The 21,310-nt window shown below is 56.4% G+C and overlaps 2 long non-coding RNA genes across 6 annotated transcripts in view; both read right to left on the bottom strand.

The window, feature by feature from the left end:
- The window catches only part of LOC120889044 (uncharacterized), a 91,829-nt gene that overhangs the window by 8,089 nt on the left and 62,430 nt on the right, over window positions 1-21,310 (bottom strand). The window lies entirely within an intron of this gene.
- Window positions 7,595-16,475, bottom strand: LOC144366195 (uncharacterized). Of its 5 annotated transcripts, none has more exons than XR_013425142.1 (5): window positions 16,160-16,475; window positions 13,762-13,929; window positions 13,248-13,380; window positions 12,585-12,845; window positions 7,595-12,157 (listed from the first exon to the last, which is right to left on the bottom strand). It is a non-coding gene; the product is annotated as an uncharacterized LOC144366195 (long non-coding RNA). The 5 variants fall into 5 exon arrangements; XR_013425143.1 differs by lacking the exon at window positions 13,248-13,380 and having other exon boundaries at window positions 7,595-9,772; window positions 10,654-12,157; window positions 16,160-16,471; XR_013425139.1 differs by lacking the exon at window positions 13,248-13,380 and having other exon boundaries at window positions 16,160-16,464.

The following is a 21,310-nucleotide window of genomic DNA, read 5'->3' as shown; positions in this document are numbered from 1 at the left end:
AGGTCCTCACTGAGCTTCTGGAAATCCTGTAAGCCCTGCCATGGCTGGAGTCACAAAGCCTCTGATCCACAGCCTGCCAGCTCTCTATGGCTGCAAAACCAACCGCTCCCCAACCCAGCACCTCGGAAACAACGGGATCCTAACTCCTCCCAATTCTGGCAGTTGTCCCAGCTGTCCTCCAAGACCCCCCTGGGGTTCAGCCACTTCATCAGCTGCCTCCATCTGGGAGGTCTCAGGCAGCCTCTCTCTCAACTCTGAGGCTGCTCTTCTCCCCCACCTGATCCTCCAGGGGCTACTTTGGCAGCAGAATAGCCTGGACTTCCTTATGACATGGCGGCCAGGGAGAGGAGGAGAGGACGGGAGGGAACAGGGAACGCCACCAGGCCTCCTAAGAGGTGGGCCTGGAACCCACACAGTATCACTTCCACTGCGTTTTTTTTGTTTTTTTTTTTTTTTTGTTGTTGTTGTTGTTGTTTGTTTTTGGTGAAAGGAAGTCGCAAGACCAAGTCAGACTCCAGGGGAGAGAAAACAGACCCTGTCTCTTGATGGTGAGGGTAGCAAAGACGCTCATCATTAACCCTCCACTGAAGAGCTCAGGAAAGTCAGGAGAGAGCCAGGCTGCCTGATAGAGGCCTGGGGACTTAGAGACTGATGGGGGACCACCCCTGCCCCTGGGGCTTTCTGGTCAGCACTCAAACAACCATCCTCCCAGCCTCTTCACAGATGACCTGGAGCCTGGCCTACAGCTGGGTCAAGCCCTGTTTGTATCAACTGTTGAGGCCTCTGAGGTTGGTCTGGGGATGGGCGGGCTGGCTGGGGGATGTGGCAGAGGGTGCCCACAGAGTGCAGAGGCCTGTCCTACAAAGTCTCCTGCTGGGGCTGAGGCTGAGAGAGGACCCCGTGGCACATGGCAGGCTCTACCGAGTCTCCATGGTGAACAGAGGCCTCCTGTCCTGGGGCCCATGCCAGGGGACCCAGGTCTCCCTCACCTCTTCTTCTAGATGGTTCCCTGCATGGATGCCGAGTTCCTGACATGGGGAGCTGGACTTCGCAGGCTGACAGCCAGGTGGGTTCCCCCAAAGAGCGGCCTCCTATACCCCACTGTCCTCTAACTTCTTCCCTCAGCCATCCACCAAAGGCTTCCGCAGCACCTGCGAGAGGCCAGGCACTGTGCTAGTCACCAGGCTCCTGACAGGTGAACAGAGTAACCAAAAATCCCTGCTCTCTCAGAGCTCGAAGCTGAGGGGTCAGGGTGTTTGAGACAATAATGGAATCCGTGAGTAGATTATAGATTCGGGTAGGAGCTCCCATAGTGGCCGAGTCACAAGTCGCTGCGTACTTGGTGGCTTAACAGAAATTTATTCCCCCAGTCCTGGGGGCCAGAAGTCGAGGTTCAAGGTGTTGGCAGGACCACACCCACTGCCGGGCTCTAGAGGGGATCTTGCCTGCCTTAGCAGCCTCTGGGCTGCTTTAGCTTGAGGCTCCATTGCTGAAATCTTTAGGTGGCCTTCGTCCCTGCGTCTCTCTGTCTTTCCCTCTTATACAGATGTTACCCATTGGATTTAGAGCCCACCCTAAATCCAGGATGACCTCATCTCAAGATCCTTCATTATACCTGCAAAGACCCTACTTCCATATGAGGTCACATGGGGGGGTTCCAGGTGGACATGAATTTGGAGGGAGGGCATGAGAGCAGGTACTCTGCAACCCACTACAGTTGCACTTAGAGGTCCCAGGAGTTAGAGCGGCATCCCAGAGTGTGAGGGAACATCATTTGATGCACTAGGAATATACCAGAAGGTTGTAAGAAATTTGGAGAAAAGCAAAGCAGGGTAGTGCTGGAGTGGGGTGGGAGATCTGGTTGCAATGTTAAATAGAGTGGTCAAGAAAGGCCTCGCTAAGAAGGTAATATTTGAACAAAGACCTAGAGGGACCAGGGGGTGAGCCATGTGAGTATTGGGGTAAGAACATTCAGCTAAGAAAACAACAGTGCAAAGGCCCTGAGGCAGAGAAGTGAGCCTGGCACATCTGTAGAATAAGGAGGCTAGAGTGGAGTGAGGGAGGGATAGGGTGATAAGTGGGTGGGGATCACAGATCATAGTAAGGCTTGGCTTTGGCCTTGACTGAGTGATATGTGAGCTGAGGAGGACAGAACTGACTTTGTTGTCATAACACCACTCTGGCTGCTGGGTTGGGGCTGGACAATAGGGGACCATGACCAAAGCCAACTCTGCCACCAGTTCCTCTGCCTCACTGGATGCCCAGAGACAGCAGGCCCTCCACAGTGCTGGAATGGCTTCCCGGGGCTCTGCCACGGACAGGCGCCTCTGATCCCCTGCTGCTGGACCCCCCTGCTGCCCGCAGGGCTCAGGTTTCCCCTCGTCAGCTGAACCCACCAAAGCCTGGGAAACTCCGCTTTCCAGAAAGATTTCGTCATTTTCCATTTGGAAAACTTTGCTGCGGCCACCGCCCCTGCCCCCCGCAGCCAAGGCTGAGCAGGAAGCGCCCAGACATTCTGGAGCTCAGAGGGGCCCCTGGGCCGGCCAAGGCCCGGCTGGCCCGAGCCTACCTGATGCAGAGCTACCCCGTTCCTGGCCAGGCCTCCTCCTCCCAGGGGAGGCTGCCACCCAGGGACGCCCTGGTCATGGTCCTCTGCCCTGATCCATCTGCAGCCTGCTGAGGGGAGGGCCTGGGAGAGCTGAGCACTGTGGGGAGAGAGGAGCAGGGCTGGGTGGGACTGCCCCCCAAGGACAGAGCCACTGCAGACCCCAAACTCCTGCCGCACCTAGCAAAGCAAGTGGAAAGTTCTCCAAGTGCGTCCCCTCTGTGGGGTTCCTCTCTTTGCCATTGTGGGGCCTGACATGAATCCTGTTGGCGTCTGAAGACCCTGCTATGGTGCGCGGGGCCTGCCCGAGTCCGCAGAGCCCGCCTGGCCCCAGGGCGGTGGTTCCTTGCTGAGGGTGATTCTTTTGTTCCTCCAGGAGGGCCCTGTCCCCTGCCCAGGGTGGCTAGTAACTTCCTTCCCGCTTCCATGACTCCCTGGTGTCTCCCCACAAACCCCCCAGAGCATCTTCCCAAAGACCCTGGGCCTCAGGCCTCCAGAAACTACACCCAATCTTCACGCTGCCCAGGGCCTGTCACTCATGGGTCCTGTACAAGGTGAGACGAGGAGGGCTCCTGAAGAGAAAGCAAAATTTGACACCAACTAGAAGTGGATCTCCACCGTTCGTTAGCTGCTGGGCTTGGGGCCTCCTCTCAAGTTTCTGAGTCTCAATTTCCTTGTCTGTAAAATGGGGTGTACCGTGGCACGTGGCTGTGGTGAGTTTAGCTGATGTCATGGATGGGAATACGCTCTGTGAGTAACCAAATGGCTGCCAATGCCAAGCCCCAGAGTGTGCCAGCCATGGAGCTCCACTCTTTCACAAAAATCTCCAAGATGCCGGGCACAGTGGTGCATACCTGTAATCCCAGCGGCTGGGGAGGCTGAGGCAGGAGGATGGTGAGTTCCAAGCCAGCCTCAGCAAAAGTGAGGCGCTAAGCAACTGGGTGAGGCCCTGACTCTAAATAAAATACAAATAGGGCTGGGGGTGTGGCTCAGTGGTCAAGTGCCCCTGAGCTCAGAAGAAAGAAAGAAAGAAAGAAAGAAAGAAAGAAAGAAAGAAAGAAAGGAAGGAAGGAAGGAAGGAAGGAAGGAAGGAAGGAAGGAAGGAAGGAAGGAAGGAAGGAAGGAAGGAAGGAAGGAAGGAAGGGAGGGAGGAAGAAAGAGGGAGGGAGGAAGGAAGGAAGGAAGGAAGGAAGGAAGGAAGGAAGGAAGGAAGGAAGGAAGGAAGGAAGGAAGGAAGGGCTAAAAGAGGCTCCAGGCAGCAGCTCATGTGATACAATGTCAGAGTGGACAGGAACTCACCTCATCCTGGCTCTCACAGGACAGAAATCTGCCCCAGATCTGGAGAGGGTGAATGAGGGGACTTTGGCCATTCCTGTCCTCCTCTCCCCAGTCTCAAGATGGCCTTGGTAGTAAGTGAAGCTGAATGGAGGAACTGTCCCTTACTGTGGGCTCTCTGAGGAAGGGGCCTCATCTGCCCTCAGCCTGGGGCTCCTGAGGGCAGGACACAGCCGCATCCTTTGGACGCTTCCATCCTGGGCTCTTCTCTCGGCCCCATCTGGGCAGGGAGTCCCAGCCACGGCCTTGGGGTCGGCCTGACTCGGCCTTGAGGGCCCCACTCCCCGCCCAGGCCAGAAGACTGAGGGGACACCTGGGCCTTCTCTTGCCCTGGTCATTGTTCCTCCGGTTCACAAGAAGGGAGGGCAGAGCAGACATGGGGCAGGAAGGGAGCTTAGAGACCCCTGGCCTAAGTGGCCACTGGCAAGCAGAGCCCTTTATTGTCACTTGTGGTGACTCAGCCTCTTCCAAAGTTCTGCTGAGGCACATTCCTCTCCATGCATGAGTGACCTGGGGTGGCCTTCCCACGCCCCAGACACTGAGGGTGACTGAAAGACAGGTCCACGGGGTGAGGGACGGGCTGGGGGTGGGCGATAAGCTGACCTCTCCCTGGTCCTGTTTGGGCCCTATGGAGGGGATCGCAAGCCCAGGGGACAGCCCTGACCCGGCAGGGGGGACAGCCCTGACCCGGCGGGAGGGTCAGATCCTGAGAATCCTTGCTGAAGCTCCCTCTCCCAGGCCCTGGCCTCTCAGGTCCCCACGCCCGTCTCTCCATGGTCCCCATCCTAGGAGATGAGGGGCCCTTGTGGGTCTCCCCACAGTTTTAGTCACCTACCATGTCCCCTGGGGTCCCTGTAACTCTCCTTTCTAGAAACCTTTCTTCCATCAAGGGGAAGAGAAGGCAGAGCGCAGATCTACCCCAAATCCCTCGATGTGCGGGGACAATCTGGGGGAGTTGAACGCGAGCTCCGTGTTAGAGGATAGTAGGAAATGTGGGGTTCGGTGTGAGAATGACGTGCTGGATCACGTAGAAAGTCCGGGGTTTGGTTTTGTTAGAGATTCATGATGAAGTGACCAGGAGTGAGTGACAGGTCATAAAACACTTGAGCACAAAAATCTGGCAAAATGTTCGTGGCTCTGTCTTGGCAACGGGTACCCACAGATTCACTGTGCCATCCCCAGTATTTGTTTGAATGTTTTAATTTTCTCATCACAAAATCTTTTAGAAAGAAAAACGGGGGAGGGAGCTGGGGTTGTGGCTCAGTGGTAGAGCGCTCACCTAGCATGGGCAAGGCACTGGGGTTCAATCCTCAGCACCACATAAAAATCAATAAATAAAATCAAGGGATTGTGTTCAACCACAACTAAAAACATGTATATTTAAAAAAAAAGAAAAAGATAAACATTGTTCCAATCTGGGTTTGAATACCAACTCTTTCTTTTTCTTGCTGTGTGACCTTAGGGGAGTATTCAACCTGTCTGGGCTTCACTCTCTCTACTGTTGAATAGGACAACTATAACCCTGTTAAGAAGATATTTTGAGTCTTGAACATGAGAATGAGTGGGGAGAACCAGCACAGTTTGGACATAGTAAGTGCTCAGTTAAAAGCAGCAGCTTGTGAAATGGATGGTGGGGAAGCTGGCGTGCGTGTGTGCGGGTATATTCCCAAACTCTCCGTCTCAGTTTCTCAGCTTTCAATAAGCAGAGGTTAATGACGTCACTTGGGTCAGCAGCTACACACTCACTCCACCTGCCACTCCATGGCAAGGGAGGGTACTGGATGCTGGGGAATGAGCAAGGCCGAGGGGAACAGTGCCCTCCGAACAGGACAAGGACACGGGTTCCTTACGAGGAGCATCCCATTTCACGTCCAGCCCTCAAACAGGGCCATTTTCTTGGGTCACATGCAGACTCCAGCTTTGAAGGCAGGCGAGGCTGACGGTCGATCCCCTCAACACCCCCCACCAAGGAGGGGAGGGAGGAGGCAGAGCCCCAAGCTGGGGACAAGGGCAGTGGGGTGTGCAGCCCGTAACGGGAGAAGGCCAGCCTCTATTTTTGGGAGGCAGGAGGTAGCAGGTGGCTGGCTGGTGCTGGGACATGTGAACCCTCCCACCAGGGGCCGTGTGGCCTGCAGCAGGACATCCGGGTCCTGCCAGCACAGCCAGGCCCTGCGGGAGCCCACCGGCGAGACGCACTTGTGCCCGCGGAGGGAGGGAGATCTGGTTTCCTGCCAGGGCACCCTTCCTGACAGCCTGGAAGAGGGAAAGGCCACCTGGCACGGGGACCCGAATGCTCTGAGGCACTGTCTTCACTAGAGGGGGGACACAGCCCCGTCACCCCAGGGCCTCCTAACCCAGGGAGACAGCCTCTGCCCTCGGGGAGCCCCAGTCTGAGAGAGGAGGCGGCCCAGGGGTGGGGGCTCCACAATGAGGGGACTGAGGAGGAAGTTGGTCACCGGGGGCCGCAGCGCCCCATGAGGCTGGGGCAGCCCACGATTTGCAGTTCCCTGCAGCCTGGTTATTTTGGGGTGAGCAGCAGGAGCAGGAGACTTCCCGGACAAAAATAGCCTTCCCTGGGTGTCATTCCTGGGGACGTGCTCAGTGCCCGGTGGCATGCCTGTCACACGGCTGTGTGCCTCGGGCCCCTCCCGGGCACGGTGGGCAGGGCCAGGATGGCAGTTGGGAGAGGGGGGCCCCGGGGGGAGCAGAGATGAGCCTTGTTTCCTTATCAGGACAGTGTAGGGACTCAGCTCCCGTCTCCAGGGCCACCCAAGGCTGCCCACCACTTTGGCCAAGTCCTCCTCCCTCAGGGGGCCGCCAGTCCCTCCCTCAGCTCTGCAAAGACCTCTGGCTCCACCTGCCTCCCCAGTGGTGTGGTCAGTGACTGCTCAAGGTCTAGGGCTCCCCCTCAGCCTGGGGCTCCCGAGGACAGGGCCGCATCTCCACCACCCTGTTTCTGACGGGGTGGGAAGAGAGTTGACAGGACCTGGGTCCCAGGGCCGACTGTGGCATCCCGCCCACAGACATGGCTCTCTATAGAGTAGCGCTGTGGTGTCCACAGATTCAGGTTCGAACCCCAGCCTGGTCACTTCCAGCCTCGCTCACCCCCACCCCTACCCCCCGCAGGCAGGCATCAGCTTAAATGAGATAATATGTGCCAGAGACTTGGCATGGTGCCCGTGGGGGTAATAGAAAGGCAGATCAAAGAAAGGTCTGGAGGGCCAACTCTCAGGCTGTCTGCGGGTTGGGCAGAGCCCTAGGCCCCGTGACCCTGGAGTCCGGGACCAGTATTGGCCCTGGAAGGCTTCAGAGTGACCCAGGTCACTGGCTGGGCCAGGGATCTCCTAGGAGACTTGCCTCCAGTTCTAGGAACAGGGGACAGTGAAGGCTGGGTGAAGGCACTTTGCCACTTCTTCAGCTCTGACCCCCCACCTCAGACACCACAGCTCCAGCTGGCTCTGGTCCCTGTCCCCTATCAACCCCCCTTCCCTCCCCTGTCCCCCCACTGTGGGGAGGAACCCAGATGCCTTGCACGTGTGACATCTGTCATGGTGTGTGACCCTTGTGAGCTGGGCAGGGGACCCGGACCAGGCCCAGACAACATAAATACGTCCCGGAGTTTACACTGCAGGGGCCAGGAGTACACAGCAGTCGGTCGGCGGAGGCCCTGTTTATTCCCCGGGAGTTCATGGCCAGGGCGCCATAGGAGGAGGACGGGGGATCCTCGGACAGTTGCAGCTGCATAGATGTCCATGTGCTAAGGACCCCAGACCCCAGGGAAGCCTGTGGGCCTCCCGGGCCACCCCGTCTTACCATGTCCCAGCTGTCCCATCCCTGCCTCATGGGTGAGATCGCCGTGCACGTGGAGCCCAGTACAGAGCGGCCTCCCTGAGCCCATGGGTGGGTGGGGGCCCTCGGCTGTCCTCCCCTTGGCCCTCAGCCCTGCCCTGGGAGTCCAACTCAGACTCCAGTGCACTCTCTGGGCCAGGCCAAGCTGGGCCTAGTCTGGCTTAATCATTACTAATGCTGCCCCTGGAACTTGTCCAGGGTGCTGGACTTTTTTGAGAACTTCCTACCACCCAGCATCTTCCCTGCTGACTCTGAGGAGCGGGCTGGGCCAAAACTGTCCATTGTCTGCCCCAGAGGGCGGAAGCCCAAAGGCTACACTGGCCCTGAGCCCTGCCCGGACATCTCTGTGGTGCTTGAGTTCAAGATTATTGACCAACAGTTCTGCTAGCCTCATGGTGGCCGGCACAGTGATCCATTTGACAGATGGGGAGAGTGAGGCCGAGTCACTCCACAGAGGTAGGGAAGTAACCCTCCCACAGGTGCTCAGCAAGTGACATCAGTGACATCTGACTTCCCTGCAGCGTCCTTCCCACCCACCTCTCACCTGGCAAGCAAGGATGCCATCCAGGAGAAGGCCAGAGTCACCCTCCTTCCCTGCAAAATGCTCTTGTTGGAAAGTTGGAGTGTATCCATTGGTGTTTTCATCCATTGGCAGGACAAAGTTCTGTGCCAAACACAGGCAGGAGGGGGACTGATGATAATAATGATGACAGTAACTGTAGCTGGTGCAGAACTCATCTCCAAAGGGTCACTCACATGACCTTGAACCCAGCAGGGGAACAGTGTTCTTGGGATGATTGAACAGTGATAACAGCTCGTCCTAGGGGAAGGCTGGTTGGGGAGGGAGTGATGTGATGGGGCTGGGAGTGAGGTCAGGGCTGGAGGAGGTAGTGACAGTGGCAGTGGTGATGAAGATGAGACAGGAATTAGTGACAGAGGCCAGAACACCATTCACTTCCCACTCTCTCGGCAGCCCTGGACCACCCCGCCAGCATCACATACTCTTAATCCTGCGGCTGTCTTTCTTCGGGTGACCATTTTTACCCTCATTTTACAGACGATGACATTGAGCCACAAATTAGTCAAATCCTGCTTGTTTGAGGTCACAAGGTCACAAGGAAGCAGCAGAAAGCTGAGTGAGCCAGGCGCTCTGCCTTCAGGGCCAGGGTTCTCAGCTTCCTCCCATGGGGGTGAGGTCCAGGGCATCGCCTGTCCCCACAGTGGCCTCTGTGTGCGTGGCGAGGAGGAGCAGGCCTGGACGACAGAGGAAGCAGATCTAATCCTGGCCCTACCACCCGTGTGCGGCATGACCTTCTCTGGGCGGTGGCCAAGGTAGATGTCAGCTGCCAGGTGACAGCAGGCCTGCCCGCAGAGCCAGTGGAGCCTGGCGGGAGCCACACACACCAAGGGGATGAAGTCAGGGGTGGGAAATAATCCTGGAGTCAGAGGCAGGCTTGCTTGGGGGGGACATTCCTGGAAAGTTCTGCTCTGATTGGCTTGAGGTGGAGGCTTCTGCAGAGGCCTTTCCAGTCAGGAGCGAGTTTATTAATAAACCCTGGGCCTGCCCCGCCCTCACCCCCGGGGAGAGGCAGGGCTTCCGGGGGCTCCTGCCCCCCAGGGGTGGTGAGTCCCACCAGCAGGGATCCCGGGGACTGTGCCTTTAGATCTAGGTAGGGGGTGCAAAGGCCCTGGACTCCCAGAATGCACTCCACATCCCCTGAAGCTCCAGGGCTCCTCTGCTTCAAACATCGCCTTAGGGGACATGGCAAGCTGGTGGGTGGGTGCCTGTGGGGGCACAGGGGTGCAAGCCACATGGATGCCAGCACTCACTGTGGGGTGTGCAGATGTGAGCTCCTGAGAGGTTCTAAGGATGACGTTGGATTCCCAAGAACCCCCCAAGGCTGTCTGGTGCAAGTTTTGCTGGGAGTTAGACCCGAGTCTCAGCTGCCAGTGAGCACACTCTCCATGTGCCCTTGTGAGGCCCTAGGTGGTGCGTGGGAGGCGGGAGGGGACGGCAGAGTGTGAGGGTGCTAAAGCCCTCCCAGCACCTCCTCTGCAGCTCATTAGCACCCCAAGCGTAAATGCACTTCCTCAGTTCCCCCACCCGCTAGCCCTGACCTCATTAGGCCCCTGCCCCTTTCCCAGAACATTGGGGTTGGGCGGCAGGGATGACTCCTTGGCCCGCAGTGCAGGACCCCTGTCCCGAGGGTGGGGTAAGTGAAGCTAGGGGCACAGACTTAATAGGGTGGAGGGGCTGGCCTGGAGGCTGTCATCTCCCATTACACCTGCCACCTCGCCCCCATCATATGACCCAGCTCCTGCTGGTAAGGCGCGGGCAGAGAAAGAAGCACCTGGTCCCGAGCTTTGCTGGGGCCACCCTGCACTCTGTCCCTTCCATATGTCCTCAAACTGTGCCTTTCACTCAGACTATCCTCCTGGGAAGAGGCAGGGTCCAGACCACGTGTGCTCAGTGTGGGTATGGCGTGGCTCAGCTGGGTGACCCTGAGCAAGAGTCTCCCCCCACTGATTCCAGCAGAGTCACCAAAAGGATGGCTTCTTTGGTTCCTACGCTTCCCTCCACCTCCCTGTCCCCAGAACCATGGTCCCTAACTGTGGCTCGCCTACCTATGAGGTGAGCCCTGGGCTCAGCTTAGGGTTAACCTTAAGGTAATAAGGAGCAGGGGCAGCCAGGGCCAGCAGCCCCCTCCTGGCCACTGCAGGAGATCAGTGAGATGGCTATGAAGGACACATTCAAGGTCAGCTCCTCCTCTAATCCTCTCCTATAGAGAAATTCCTCCACACCCCAGGGGGAGACAGCCATGCTCCCAGAGAGCCCCAGTCTGATGGAGCCAGCGTGCACTCACCCCCTGCTGAATTTCCTGTGTGACCCTGAGGTTTTACTCAGTTCCTCGAAGCCTCCGTTTTCCTGTCTGTGAAATGGTAACAGGCCACAGACCTCAAAGTGCTTGGTGCACGCCTGCTGGATGGGAAAAACTGAGTAGGAGGTCACTGTTCTTTTTCAGCTGGGCTTTTGATTTTGTTTTCAGAAAGAAACCACTGCATTTGGTGGTTAAGTGGGGAAGCGGGTTGCAGCTGGGTCCTGCTTGTGTCCTATTCCCACCCCAAAGAGCGGCCCCCAGAGGGTCAAGCTGCTGACATCCCTAATCTCTCTGGCAGCCCCAGGCTGGACTTCAATAGTCAACATAGGAAAGTCAGCCATAGGACAGGCCCAGGCCTGGGGACACTAGTGCAAAATGGGGACATGACAGGCCCTATAACACCCGTGTCAGGCAGTTCACTCCAGGGATATGGAGAGAGTGGGAAAAGCAAGGTCGCTGTCACCAAGCCAGGTGCAGTGGCACATGTCTGTAATCCCAGCAGCTCAGGAGGCTGAGGCAGGAGGATCCCAAGTTCAAAGCCAGCCTCAGCAAATTAGTGAGGCCCTAAGCAACTCAGTGAGACCCTGTCTCTAAATAAAATATTTAAAGGGGGGGGGTGGCTCAGCGGTTAAGAGCCCCTGGGTTCAATCCCTGGTACCAAAAACAATGTCCCTGTGGCAGATACCTGCCACCTATCTGTTGGCCTGAGGGAATTCAGCAGCCTCAGGCCTGGCTTCGTAGGACCCGAAGGACATACCCACTGAAGCCTGCACCCTGTCGTGTAGGAGGTGTGCGTGCACATGTGTATCCAGCCAGTCTCTGCTGAAGAGTGGCGTTTCCTCCCATCCACTGAACGGTGCCACAAGTTTGGACCCAGGGACTGAGCCTCTCCCTGATCCAAGGAGTCAGACTTGAGTTGCAAATGCCCCCAGAAAACACTGCCCAGTGGTTTTTAGTCCTTGACTTCCCCAGGTTTTCATTTTTATTTCTTAGGGAGGTATCAGATTTCTCCATCAAGCTGAGCAAAACTTAAGGGCGCAGTGGAGTGGATTTTTATGATGTATCCACCTATGTACCAAAATCCAACACAGGATTCCTCCAGCGCTCTCAGAGGCTTCCTGAGCTGGTCAGTCAATTCCATCCCCTGGGATTCCTTTTACCCCCATAGTTCTGTGTTACCTATTCTATTCTAAGTGGATCGTGGGTATGTCCCCTTTTGTGCCTGCCTCATGCTGCTCAACGCTGTCCCTGAGCTCATCCGTGTTGCTCATGTCACCCTCCCTCCTCTTCCACTGCTGAGCAGCATTCCCTTGAGTGGATGGACCAGCATTTATGAATCTATTCTGCCATCGACGGACACTTGGGATTTTCCTATTTTTGACTAATATGATGAAAGCTGAAGCATTCTTCATACTTATCTTTTGCTGTACAGAAACATGACAACACAGCTTTAAGAGTAGATTTCGAGGGAGATGTCTGCTCAAAAAATCTGGGAAGATAAAAAGGGATTTTAAAATTACTAAGTGTTAGCCAGGCGTAGTGGTGCACACCTGGGATCCCAGCAACTCGGGAGGCTGAGGCAGGAGGAGAGCAAATTCAAGGCCAGCCTCAGCAACTTAGCAAGGACCTAAGCAACTTAGTGAGACCCTGTCTCAAAATTAAAAAGAAAGAAAATTAAAAAGGCTGGGGATGTGTCTCAGTGGTAAAGTCCTCTGGGTTCAATCCCTAGTACCAAAAAAAAAAAATTACTTTCTTTTTTTTGGATCTGATGGACCATCGACAAGGGAAGGAGGATAGAGACAGAGTGGCCCCCAAGGGGAATTCCACAGATATCACCCCCAGGCCTGGAGCAATCCAGTGTGTGTACTTGTGTGTGAGGAATGTTTTCTAGGGCTGATATAAAAATTACCACTCACCCCATGGCATAAACACAACAGAAATGTGGGCTCTCACAGATAAGGAGGCCAGAAGCCGGAGATCAAGGTGTGGCAGGATTGGTGGGTTTCCTTCAGGCACTGAAGGAGACTCTGTCCTTCTCCTCAGTCCTAGCTCCTGGTGGCTGCCAGCAGTCCTTGGTGTCTCTTGGCTCGTGGCTGCAGCCCCTCAGTCTCTGCAACTTTTCCACAGGTCCACCTTCCCTGTGAGTCTCCCTGACTTTGTGTCTCCAAATCTTTCTCCTTAAAAGGACACCAGTCATTGGGTTTAGAGTCCACTCCAATCCAGTGAGATCTCATTTTTAACTTGATTACATCTACAAAGAACCTATTTCCAAATAAGGTCACATTCCCAGGTACTGGGGATTATCACTCCAACAGATCTTTGGGGGTGGGGAGTGTACAACCCACAACAGTAATGACTGCATGTTTGGGAGTGTGCATGCAATGTGCCCAAGGGGTCCTGAGTGTGTGTGCGTGTGTGTGCATGTGTGTGTGTGCATGTGTGTGTGTGTGTGCATGTGTGTGTGTGTGTGTGTGTGTGTGTGTGTGTGTGTGTGTGTGTTCTGCTTCAGAACTTGGAACATAGCTCAGAGATGATGCTGGTCAAACTGAGAAAAGTGACATTGCAGGATGGTGGCATACCTGGGACCAGAGAGGGGGGCAAGCAGGGGCCCTGCCTCGGGAATCCAGTCAGCGGTAGAGGCTGATTCCAGAAAAACAAGGGCGGGAGTGCTTGTTGCGCTGGGGTGCGGGTGGTAGCTCCCCACAGCAGTGCCTGTTCCAAGATCCCCTTTCAGGAATATTCCTAGAAGGCCCCTCCACCCAAGCTCCTATCCCTTGCACCCATTTGCCTGGTCAGGGAGGCTCTGGCTGAGTCATCCTTCCCAGGGCTAAAAGCCAACACTGGTGACCTGTTGTGCCAGCCAAGTAGGGGTGGTACAGGTAGCCAGCCCCTCCTGAGCCCCACCCTCAAGCCAATAGGGAGTAGCATCCAATCACACTCCCACCTGCACCCTGCCACATCTCTCAACCTGTGTCCTGCATCTTGGCTGGGGCTGGACTCCAGAAATCAAAGAAAGACAGGGGTGAGGACACAGGTAAAATGCAAGACCAAGGGCTGCTTATCTCCCCAGGCAGCTCTTTAAGGCAAACTTACCACTAAGCAACCGGATATTGGGAGGGTCCCCAACAGTAATGCCAGCCTGCACATTACTGCTCTGAGCCAGGTTGTCTCATTTCAACTTCACAGCCAAGTTCAAGGGGATTCTACAATCCCCATTGCACAGATGCAACCACTGAGGGCTTGAGGAGTTGAGCAATCTACCTACAAGTACACATTTGTGTTTAATTCTCTCTGGAAATAATAGCCTCCCCCCACACCCCACACAGACCACAGTCCAGCCACCCTCCACACACAGACCTGCAAATGCAGTGTAGCTCCCAACTGCCCCCAGGAAGGTCTAGGTGGGAGGTGCTGGGGGGACCCTGGCCCCTCCCTGCTCCTGGTTCCTCTGCAGGGGTCCTGGTTTTGGAATGGTGTGGCAAGCTCACTGCCTCTGAGTGCGGCTGGGTCAGAATGTGCATCTGACCTGAGGATGCACCCCCGTGGGCTTACTTTCCCACCAGGCACACATGTGGGTGGAGCGCCCATGGGAAGGACAGTGCACAGCTTGTACCTGTGAGTGTGCCTAGGTGCAGGCATGAGAGCCCCCGAGGGTGTTCATGCAGTGCCCACCTGCTGCATGTCAGGACAGCTGAAGAGTGACTCCATTTTTCTCCCTTCCCAGATAACTGCTCCTTCTCTCACAGACTCCCGGGCCCCAGGTGAGGGCCTGGCGAAAACCGCCCGCAACTGGAGCCAGAGACACCTGAGTCTCAAGCTCTGCCCAGGCTGGGCCCATGCCCTTGAGCTGGCATGGCCCCACCCAGGCGACGGGATGGGGTGACACAGGGGAGGAGGCAGCCGCTCAGCTTCCCGTTCCCTAGATGGCAGCTCATTACTCCGGCTCTCAGTAGGTTGTGGGAGGGGGTGTCGGGCCAGGACTTGGCACTGACTACAAAGGACAGGGGCACCCCCAGCACTCCCGCTGGCAGCAGCAGGAGGAGGGGCCGTGACGTTTGGTGGCCTCATGTGGCTGGGAGGAAGTAGCTAATTGCTGACCTGATGACTGGGCAGCCTGAGGGGTGGGGTGATGATGCCACGGACTGCAGCTGGTGCTCCGGCCAAGGAGGGGAGCCCTTCAGTGGTGGGGTGGGCGCACTCCACGGGGGACCAGTCTGGGGTAGCCATGGCCAAAGGAGAAGGGGTAGAGTTGCTGAGGGTGTGACCGTGGGAAAGGGCTTTTCCAGGGCTTCCCTCAGCTTCCAGGGAAAGAGTTCAGAGGCCCTGAGGGATGAGGGGCCTGGGGGGAGGGCTGCAGGGATAAACGGGGGTGGGGGACAGGGGTGAGGGGCAGGGGTGAGTCCTGTTCCCCTTCTGCCTCCCACCTTACCATCTTTCCCCTTTGCCACCTTCACCTCCTCTTTGTCCCCCACCTCCACCCTGCCAAGGCTGGTGAGGAAGGAGAGAATAGATGAGGATCTTTGCACCAGATGACCACCAACCCCAGACACAAGCAGTGCCCGGCTCCTGAAGAGGCTGGGAGACTCCGGCCAGACTCCAGGGTGAAAAGAGCACACTCTGGCCAGAAGAGAACAGCAGGTGCAGGGGCCAGGCCGGGGGAGTCGGTGAGGCCGGAGGACACAGATCAGCAGGGTCATTCTGTACCAAGAGCCAAACTGCCTTCCCAGCAGAACCCGTGGGTCCCTAGCACCCACAGTTTCCCCTACGTGTCACCCACAGCCTTCTTGTCCAGGCAGACATGGCCTTCAACTGCTCAAGCAAAGACCAGGAGCAAGCCAGGAGCCTCACAGGACAGGGATCTCACCCCATAAGTTCCAGGTTCTCTATGGCCAGAGAACTGCAGCCCTGGGCCCTAAGAAACAGGGTCCAGCCATCTGTAGGTCAGTCCTCTGGGACCCTGGCGCCCCCTGTAGGCCTGAAGCTGCTCAGGGCCTCCATCAGCCTGGGGCAGAAGTCAGACTTGTTGGTGGGAAGCCATGGAGCCTGTCTCAGGGAACCTCTTGAGGTGGAGAAGAGGACATAGACACTGACACGTGGACTCCAATCTACAGGGTGAAAAACAGCCCCTGTCCTTGGTCTTCCAGTGTGATGAAGGAGACATGTATGCCCTCAGAGCGCTATTCTGAAGGATGGAAATCAGCAGCCAGTTTCAGGAATCTCCCAGTCTGAGGGGAGAGAGGCAACCCCAGTGCTCAAGGAACTCTATTGGATTTTCAGGAGCAATTTGTTTTGGGAGATAAATTAGACATTTCAATACCTCTAGGGCTTCCAGAAAGAAAAAGAAAGAGGAAAGAAAGGCATTCAGTTAAATTGAAGAGCAGATAAACAAGAAATAATATTTTAGCATAAGTATATCCCATGCAATGCTTGGGATATACTTATGCTAAAATATTTCATTCCATTTTACTGGACGTTCTCTCTTTTCACTTACCAAATGTGGCAAATAAAGTCTGAGAGAGGAAGTCGGACCCTCCGCCCCAGACGTGGGAAAGCAGGTAAACATGTCGGCGCGCCTGGGAGGGGAGGAGAGTCCCGGGACTCCTGCTCTCAGCAGTTTAAAATTCCTTCCAGGCCAGATCCCTAATCCTGCCGTGCACAATGGCCGCCTTCTCCCCCTCCGCCCGCGCCCACGCCCTCCCCGGTGGGGCCGTGGCAGTGCCACCACGGGCCTCTTTAAGCCCCTTTGAAGCCTCCAGAGCCCCGCGCAGCGGGAGGCCCCGCCGCTATGCCAGCTATGCCAGCTATGTCCCTGCTGCCGCCGGCCACCACCGCTCCCCCATTAATGCCGGCTAATCTGGCTAATAAATAAACTCCCCTCCCAGCCTCAGCCCCCCGCTGGATCCTCCCCGCTCTCCAGAATTGATTTCTGGGTTCTCGGGCCCCAAGGAGCGGCCCCCCTCCATCCCGGCCCCTTCTGTCTGTCATTTTTCTCCTGTCGCGGGCCTGCTGTCCTAGTGTGTTGCGGGTCTCTGATTTGGAGGGATTGGGTTGGGGAGGGCCCTGCCCTGCCGATTGCATTTCTGTTACTCTTTCTCCGTCCACCTGCGCACAAGGGGCCACGCGACCCGGGATCTGAGGGGCCGACTGGAGCGCCCCCTGGAGGCGGGAAAAGGCCCGGCCACGCCCCCTGCCCCTCGGCGCGCGGGGCTCCGGATGGGACGCGCTGGGCTGGGAGCCCGCCACAGGTGACTTCGCGTGCTAGCGGAAGGCGCCAGCGCCTCCCGCGGTGGAGTCCCTTCTCCGCGGCCTCTACCGCCCCCTGCGTCCCCACCCGGGCTTCCGAGAGTCTGACTCACAGCCCAGCCGGCTCGCTTCGCCTCCGACAACACACCCGGAGCGCGCGGAGAAATTACAGGATTGCAGGGGCACGGCTAATGCGCTCTAATTACCCACCGCCACTGTCATCCGCGCGCTCCGCGGCACTGGGCCAACGCACCGTAATTAGGCCGCCCCTCCCTGCTCCCAGAACCCGTTCCCTGTCCCCCCTCACCCCTCCCGTGTCCCGATTCCACCAGCTGCCACCTGCTGTCTTCCAGGACAGTCCCCTTCGGTATCAGGAGAACTTCAACCCCACCAAGGAAATGGTGCCAGGGACCCCGAGTGTCTCCTGAACTGAGAGTGGGCAGCGGGCAGAAACACTGAAGTTATAAGAAAGTTAACTGTCCAGGGAGCAGTGGGTCATGCCCGCAGGGCAACAGTGTTCCCATTTTGCTTCTCTGGCAGGGAAGGCTGTTGGGAAGGGCCACTCAGCCAGAACTTCCATTTAACGGTGAATTCATAGCGTACCTCAGGATCCCTTCACGTCAGGGAAGTTACCTTCTTGCAAAGAAAGGTGATACCCCCATCCCAGACCGGGTCTCAAGGGAACTAAGGAAGAGCGGGCAGCTCAGTTCTCTCTCCCAGAAAGGGTGACGACGGAGGCTTTGAAGACACAAAAGCCAGGCCTGGAGGCAGGGCTCAGGAGGGCAATAGTAGACCTTAGTTTCTTCATCCAAAGTCGGCCCATGGCTGCCTCTCTCTGGAATTCTTTCTTGATGTCCTAGGTGCAAAAGCATGGCCTTGGGACACACTGAATCTTTGGTGAGGTTGTGTTTGTGAGAACCTGAGACATGTAGGCCCTCAGTGGCCTCCCTGTAGCCAGGGCAGACCCCTGACTTCAACAGCCCTGGTGGCCTGCCTGTACCTTACCTTCTGCTCAGGACTGGGACCTTGGTCAGCACCATTGCTACCCTTTGTAGTCTGTAGGTTGCTTGGCCAGTGTCCCTGTCCCTGGGAACCCCTCTTTATTGTTTCTTAGGTACTGCCCATGTGGAGGCAGCGGTGGCTGCATGACCTTCCAGATACCCCTTCCTGGTGCCCCCATTTTTCATCTTGAGTGACTCTCTGTGCCTTAGATCTGAACCATATCTTCTCCAGCAGGGATGGCAGGTCCCTTTCTACCATGAGATTAAAGGTTCCTGAGGGCAGGACTAGATCTCTCCCTTAGAGTGGGGTCTTGCCGAGGGCCAGGGAACGGAAGATGTAGGAGAAATTCCTTTCATCGTAGTGGGCTCTCCAGGGCCTGGACTATGTCTTCTCCCTTCAGACTGAGGTTCCCAAAAAAGAAAAATGGGTCTCTCCCATTCAGACTGGGGCTTCCTGAAAACAGAGCCTGACTCCCCTGAGACTGGGGCTTCCTGAGGAGGGGGCTGCCTCTCCCACAGACTGGGATTCCCTCAATGGTTTCTCCCCTCAGATGGGACCTTTGCACCCCGCCCCTCTGGCTCCCTGTGGTGGCCAGGCATTCCTCCCAGGACACCGTTCGTCACACTTTGATGAATGAAACCTACTAAGAATAACTCAGTCCTTGTAGTCTCTAAAGGGCAAGGGTTGGGAAAGGGGGGAGGCCAGGCTGCGGAGGGGCCCTGGGGCCCTGGGGTGGGGAGGGTGGACACAAGCCATTCATTCAATAACAGTCTCTGGCTGTCCAGCTGGGTCCTAGAGGAGACATGGTGAATCCCATAGAGCCCCCCATCCCAACTTGGACATTTCTGCTGGTAACAGGCAGCGGGGTGTGATCCACAAGGCCCTTAAGAGAGAAGCTTCAACCCCTTTCTCCATGGCCCTCCCACCGCAGAAGTCACACGTTGGGGCCCACGCAGCACCCTCCATGCCTGGACATAAGTTCTCTCTGCTTTTTCCTCCAATGAAGGCCAGACTTTGAATCAGGTGCTTAGGGTAAAGAATTGCTTTCAGTGGAGGTGTGATAACCCAAAAGATGAGTTCCTGTCCACTGCCCCTTCCCACTCCAAAACCTCAAGCCTCCAGATAAGAGCGGAGTGACTGCTCCAGTGTAACTGACCCCCTGGGAACATCTTAGGGGGCCCTTGGGACTAAGGAAGCTGTGACCTTCCCCACATCTCTGGGCAGTGCCTTCCTGGCACTGTGCCCCACCTGCTACCTCCTGAGAGGGACATTTCTGCCTGGTCTTGGTGACCACATCAGCCTGGGATCCAGGCAGCCTGGTACAGTACCAGCTCTGCTACTGACACCACTGTGACCTTGAGAAGCCATTTGCTCACCTGGGCCTCAATTTCCCTGTATGTAAAATAAGTTTTGTTAGTTTTTGTGGTTTTCAAACCTTTCCTTTTTAAAATAATGAATCCTCTTATTTAAATGGTAACGTATGTGGCCCTTCTGCTGTCTGTGGCAACAGAGGAAAAGTCTGGATTTCTGTGGTCAAGGGAGAAGTGGGGGCCCAAGGTCTAGTCCATCACATGTGCACACAGATCAGAGCCAGGGCACCGCAGAGCCTGTTTCACAACCCCTGGCCCCTGAAATCCTTTCCTGCTCAAGCAGTCTGGGACCCCCAGAACCAGGGTGCTGACAGCTCTGGGGACCAGGTAGTGACTGTGGACTGCTCGTGCCTTGTGAGGATGTGAGCTGGTGGGAGAGGCCTTTCAACATTGGGCCCAAAGCCACAGTCCTGTGCTGACCTTCACTGCCTGCCCAGAGGCCCAGGGGTCTTGAGTGAGGCTGAGTCCCCTCAGCTGGGGGAAGGAAACAGGACGCTGTGGAGCTCTTTTCTGGAATCCCCCTTGCATGCCCAAGGCAAAGGCAGAGTGGTGGGGGTGGGGAGTGCTGGCAGGGGACCCACAGTAGCTGAGGGCCAGGGGCTGGCCCAGGAAACCTGAGTGGGGCAGCATGAGTAGTGGACACTCAGGGATCCTCCCTCACTGCTCAATCTGGAAGTGTCAGAACTCGGTGCCAGCAGGGAGTGCAGGTGGGCCAGGACTCTTCAGGTACCAGTGACAGGAAGGCAAGAATAAAGGAGGAGTGGATAGGGCACAGGAAGGAGAAGGGCATGCATAGGAAGCAGGCCTGGGCCTGGGGACCCAGCTTAGGGTAGGGGGCAGGTCCTTCCAAAATGGGGAATGGCAGAAGCACCCGGGCCCCCCTCTTGCTGATACATGGCGTCACTCAAGGGTGCCGAGCAAGACCTGTATTCATCCCCAGATGCCTGGAGGCACCAGGTAAAGGAGGTGCTGCCCCACCCCACACTCCCCAGCAATGCAGATCGGCAGCCCTCTGGAGAGGCCATTGCTCCTGAGTCCCTCAGGGAACAAGGACGGGGAGCTATGGGCATTTCTGATCCTCACATTCTTGGGATGTAGGATGAGGGAAGGGGAGAGATAACCTCATGGTCCCCTATCCCAAATATACACACATACGCTCTGGCACTTGTCCCCAGGGAGTCCCTAGAGACTTCACAGCTATGGCTGTGGAAACCTAGATGACTGCTCTGGGCCACACGCAGCTCAGGGACTGAGGCGTCAGTAGTACGAGTCCGCAGAGGCCTCTGCCATCATGGCCCCCACATTCTAGGGAGGAAAGACAGATGATCAACCAACATGACGCGGTTCAGGTCGTGGGAAGGCAAGTAGGGATGCAGAGTGACGGGCTGGAGGTGCTATTTTAAATGGGGTTGTCAGAAGATGTCTCTGGGAGGAGGTGACATTTGTGTGGAAACCTCAGTAATAAGAAGCTAGTCATGCTTCAGGGTCAAAAGGACTCCAAAAATGTACAGTATTTTTAAACAGAAAAGAGTGTTTCCCCAGAAAGACTAAAGGGTGAGGGAACAAAACTGTTTCCTGAGCATCTGTTCTGTGTCTAGCCCCGAGATGGGGAGTCTACAGACATTCTCCCCTCAGCCCTCCTCACAACCCTGGCTGTCAAATCCTGCATATTTTTATTTTACAGATAAGAAATGTGAAGTCTGTGGTCATTGTTATTTCCTTCATTTAGGAAGATTTGTGGAGGATTAGCCTCTGAAGACGCTGTGATAAAGGCCCCACAGGCCCTGCCTTGGGAGTCTACCATGTGCAGAGACCAGGGGAGGGTCAGGGTGGCTTCCTGGAGGAGTGGATGTCTACACTGGGCCTGAAATAACAAGGAGGGAGTGATGGGTAGGTGACTTGGAGGGGCAGGTGGAGCAGCCTGGGCCCAGGCCCAGCCGGGAGATGCCGTTGTTCAGAATAGCCTAGCCTGGGGGCGGGGTGTGGGGTCTGCTGAGGCTGGGCCCCTGATAGGGCTGGCCATGAAG

This window comes from Ictidomys tridecemlineatus, chromosome 8 (genome assembly GCF_052094955.1).
Source record: "Ictidomys tridecemlineatus isolate mIctTri1 chromosome 8, mIctTri1.hap1, whole genome shotgun sequence".
In the NCBI taxonomy this organism is placed as follows: Eukaryota; Metazoa; Chordata; class Mammalia; order Rodentia; family Sciuridae; genus Ictidomys; species Ictidomys tridecemlineatus.
This window is presented reverse-complemented; position numbering and strand designations above follow the sequence as displayed.